Source organism: Alligator sinensis, unplaced genomic scaffold, assembly GCF_000455745.1.
Source record: "Alligator sinensis unplaced genomic scaffold, ASM45574v1 scaffold987_1, whole genome shotgun sequence".
NCBI lineage: Eukaryota > Metazoa > Chordata > Crocodylia > Alligatoridae > Alligator > Alligator sinensis.
In genome coordinates this window covers 558334-563027 of record NW_005842574.1, presented here as the reverse complement: position 1 = coordinate 563027, position 4694 = coordinate 558334, and the positions used below count along the sequence as shown (strand labels likewise).

The 4694-nt window shown below is 71.4% G+C and overlaps 1 protein-coding gene across 2 annotated transcripts in view; it reads right to left on the bottom strand.

The window, feature by feature from the left end:
• Positions 1–4640, bottom strand: part of LOC102376306 — a 37707-nt gene extending 33067 nt beyond the window's left edge. Inside the window, exons 1-3 of one of the 2 annotated variants that reach the window (XM_025214229.1) lie at positions 4567–4640; positions 3255–3295; positions 2631–2741 (exon numbers count right to left, since the gene is read on the bottom strand). The gene's annotated coding sequence lies outside the window, so the exon portion shown is untranslated. Of the gene's footprint in view, positions 1–2630; positions 2742–3058; positions 3168–3254; positions 3296–4566 lie in introns of those variants that run through there. The other variant, XM_025214228.1, reaches the window with a different exon arrangement.
• Positions 4641–4694: the final 54 nt, after the last annotated feature.

The window sequence follows — 4694 nt, the reverse complement described above, 5'->3', positions numbered from 1 at the left end:
GGGGCTGGCCGCGCCTCCCGCCTCCCGCCGCCGCCCATGAATTATTCACCGCGCCCGCGCAGCCGCCCTGCAGCGGCGCCGATCCCGCCGGGGCCGAGCCTCTGCCTCCCCGCACCCCGGGCTTCACCCGTCCTGCGCCAGCCGGCAGCCTAGGGGTTAACCCCGCACGGGCCCGCGTAACCCTCTCCTGCACAGACAGCCGGGGCTCTGCGCCGAGCCCGCACGCCACGGGTTAACCCTGTCCTGCACACAGCCCAGCACTCTAGGGGTTAACCCTCCTGCACCCACCGCCCAGTCCGCCCAGGATTAACCCTGTGCTGCACACCGCTCAGCGCGCCAAGGGTTAACCCTGCGCTGCACACATGTCCCGGGGCTCCAGGGGTTAACCACCTCCTGCACAAGCCCGGCAAGCTAGGGGTTAACTCTTGCAACCACAGCTGGGCCTGTCTGGGGTTAACCCTGTGCTGCACAGAGCCGGGCAAGCTGGGGGTTAACCACCGCCCCACAGGGATTAACCCTGTCCAGCACCCACAGCCCGGCAGGCCCAGGGTTAACCCTGTCCTGCACAGAACTTGGCACCTAGGGGTTAACCCTGCCCTGCACCCACAGCCCAGGGGGCCCGGGTTAACCCTGTCCTGCACAAACAGCCCGGGCTGCTGGGGATTAACCCTCCCCTGCACAGAGCCTGGCACACTAGTGGTTAACCTGGGTGTGTCTGGCACTGGGGCTGCCCGCAGTGCCCCCCACGGCCCCGGCCGCGGCCACGGGGGTCCTGGAGCTCCGGCCCTGCCCAGGCCCAGGCCCAGCGCCAGGGGCCAGCTCTGGCTCTGCCAGCCAGGGCTCCTCCTCACCCGGCTGCACCGCACTGCACTGCACTGCACCGCACCGCACTGCACTACCCCGCTCAGAATATGGCTGCTGCACCCACCCCGCCCCGCCCGCCTGCCCGCTGCGGCCGGCCCCACCCAAGCCAGTGCTTCCCTGCCCAGGGCCCCGGCCCGATCCTGATCAGCCAGGCTGGGACAGGGCCGGAGGGGCTGAGCCCGAGCGGGGGCCTGGACCGTGGTTGCAGGCGGTGACTCCCGAGGGCCCCTGGGCAAGGTGCAGGCCTGGCACTGCAGGCCCTTCGCCAGCCCCACTGGGAGCCACAGCACAGCCCGTGGGCACGGCCACGGCCACGGAGCGTGTCCCCAGCTCCCTGAAGCTGCAGCATCTGCCGGCCGGCCGTGCCATCATGCGCTTCACGTGACCCAGCCTTTGTGCCATGCCCAGCACAGCTGCTGCCAGCTCCTGGGTGCACGCGCATGTGCATGCGTGTGCGTGTGCGTGGAGGCCTGTCTGGCATAGGGCTCTGTGCACTCACCCCACCCCGTCTGTCCCCCGTGCCTGCCCTGACCTCCCCTCTCGGGGCCCTCGCAGCCGGAGCTGCAGTGCCCGTGCCAGCCAGGCCTGGACAGTGCAGCGCCGGACTCGGCCCTCCCTGGGAAGGCAGGGAGGGGGCCATGGCCAGGCCTGGGGGGGGTCCCGGCTTGGGGTGGCTGCTGCAGGCCTGGGAGCTGCGGGTGACTCAGGCCCCAGGGACGCACCCCAGGGCCTGGGAACGGAGCAGCCGGGGGCTGGCGGGGGCTCGCCCCCAGGGTCAGACTCACCCCAGCCCAAGGGCCTGCTCCAGCCAGGGGTGGAGGCAGGGACAGGCCTGGCCCAGCCGGCACCCCGCAGCCCGGCGCTGTGCACCCCTGTCCTGCCCTGCCCTGCCCTACCCCGGTGCTGGCACTGCTCGCTTGGTTGGAGAGGAAATGACTAAGGGGCTGCGAGCGAGAGATACGGCATGGCGGCACAGGGAGCGCTGTCCGTCCGCCCCACGCAGGCGCAGCCGGTGCCCGTGGCGAGCGCTGCCTCGCCAGACCCTCTGGGTGTTGCCCGTGACCCGGCCACAAGCACAACCACACAGGGACGTGAACCCCCGCGGCCTACGGGGGCTGGACACGGGACACGGACACAGGCGTGGAGTGTATTGTTGGCCCCTGCCCCAGCTGGGCTCTGTCCCCACACCAGGCCCAGCCCTTGCCTCTTCCCTGGCCCGCAGAGCACCACGGCGCTGTCACTGCACGCAGGGACCACCCTGCCCGTCTCCACATCCTGCAGTCAAACACTAGTACCAGGGATGAGCAGGGAAACTGAGGCACAGGGTGCAGCTGGGCTCCCTGCTTCGCCAGGACAGGACCCTCCAGCACCGCACCCGACCCAAGGCAGAGCCTGGCGCCGGGCAGCAGGACCCCGGGACAGGGGCCACCGGTGCATTCAGGGGCATCCCCCCTGCATTCAGGGGCATCCCCCCTGCCCCCCTGCAGCGCGGTGCCCCCCAGGGCTGCCCCATAGCCCTCGCACCCCATTCACCGCCCCGGGGCCTGCCTTGCCGGTGCAGCAGACATGCGCCAGTGAGTGCAGCAGTGCTGCAGCTCCCAGCCCCCTGCACCCCACGGCCTGGCCCCGCTGCAGCCCGTCGGGCTTGGATGCAGGCCTGCAGGCTGCCTCGCACCCCATGCTGCCTTGGGGTGGGTGCCAGGGTCTGTGCCAGGGTGCCGCAGCCGGTGGCAGGGCTGGCCCCCAATGCCCCCAGGCTCTCCTACCTGTGTGCGGGCAGCCCCACGCAGGCTTGTCCCCCTGGGCTTCTTGTGGAGCTGCACCTGGGTTGCCCGCAGAGGGACAGAGCTCGGCTTCGTGCCCTTCCTCTTCTTCCTCTGCAGCGAAGACAAATGGGGCTCGTCAGCACCAGCAGAGCCAGCTGGGGCACCCGGCCTGGACCAGGGATGTGCCGGCGGCGTCAGCTCCCCCCAGCCCAGGCCAGCCCGGCCCCATTGCACCCCGGTGCTGGCGGCTGTGTGCAGGGCTCTCTGCAAAGGGGCGCTGTGCCGGGCTCAGCCACTGCAGCCACAATGATGCCCAGTCCCCGAGAGGGAGAAGTGACTTCCCTCATTAAGCGCCGGACAATGGGCCTCTTTCAGGCCGCACTCCGCCCCGCCGGCGTGAGCGGCCCCGAGCCGCCAGAGTCACTCACCACCGGACAAAGGTCCCCGCACACTTGGCACGGGCGGCCTGCTGCCCTCCCCCCACACAGCGCTCGGGGCCTGGGCACGGCACGGCGCTGGCAACGCGGTGCCGGGAGCTGCGACCAGCAGGAAGCAGCAGGTGCGGCAAGGCGGGGCCCAGGACAGGTGCCCGGGGAGGTGGCTGCAGCCAAGCGCGGGACTTACCTCCGAGCCAGGCAGGGACTTCCCAGGGCCCAGCTGCTTCCCTGCAACAGAGCAAACGTGGCGTCTGGGGCTGCACGGCGGCAGGGGAACAGGCTCTGCCGGGGCCCCCGCGGCAGCACCGCCTGCCCAGGACATCCCCCCTGCTGCAGCCGCAAGGCACGGCGAGCGCAGCTCCAGGGACACATGGGTGCGTGTGTGTGGGAGCACGCCTGCAAGCATGCATGTGTGCATGGTGGGGCGTGCCTGTGCCAGGGAGCCCATGTACTGCAGGGGCGCCCACACGGAGTGCCCACATGTGCCTCACGCATGTGCTTGCGTGTACCGGGGGGCCCTGCGAGGCCTCTCCCACCTTCCACCCAGGCCAGCTCTGCCCCGCTCCCCTGGCATGGATTTGGAGTCACCCCCTTGGCTCTGGGCTCCGGCGGCTGCTGTCTCGCAGCGAGTCACGCCGCCCGCACGGTGACAGGCTGGTGCGTGGGAGCAGCACGCAGCAGAGCCCGCAGCTCCCAGCATCCTCCGGGGTCCAGCACCCTGCAGGGCCAGGGCTGGGCCCCCTCCCGGCGCACAGCGCTGCAGACGTGCACCCGCCTGCCCCGGGGCATCCCCCCGCGGCAGAGCACACCCTGGGGCAGGCTCCCAGCGGGCACCCGGAGACGGCATGTCTGCTCACCACGCAGCTGGAAACGACCCACACGAGTGCAGAGCCTGGCACCGCAGCATGGCCCCTCCTCACCCATCCTCTGCCCTGGACGTGGCCCGGTGCGGCGCTGCCACGGGGGCTGCTCCGTGGGCCAAAGGGGTCAGACGGGGGGGCTGAGCATGCAACCCACAGGGCAATGCCTCCAGCTGCAGCGGGGCTGGGGCAGCGCCTGGGGGCTGCAGGGGCAGAGACGCAGCCTGGCCCCTGCACCCCATCGGGGTTCATACCCCACTGCCGCCACACCCGGGGAGGTGTCCATGGGGAAATGCAGAGCCGTGGCCGGGGACACGGGCTGGACCCAGGCTGTGTGCTGGGCTCTGGGAGGGGGGATTGGGGTGGCTGCAGCAAGCCAGGGGCCACGGGGTGATGGGCTGAGCCGGAGGGTTATGGGGCTGGGTAAGGGGGAGCGCGTCCCAGCCTGCGGCCGTGGGCTGCTCCATAAAAGAGTGTCCTGGCCCAGGCCACAGCCCCCCCCACCGGGCCCAATCCTGGCGCTGCTGAGCTCAGGCAGGGCTGGACAGGCAGGCAGAGCAGGACCCACGGGGCTGCCCCTGTGCCCTGCCGCCGGAGACAGAGCCCCCCGCACATGGGGCACAGGCCCCGGACACCTACCTGCGGGCAGCGGGGCCCGGGCCTGAGGGGGCGGGCGGCCCCGCAGCGAGCTGAGCAGGAAGAGGATCCAGACGGCCACAGAGCCCAGCGCCAGCCCCGCCACCCAGGCCACGCGCCGCCACGCCGGC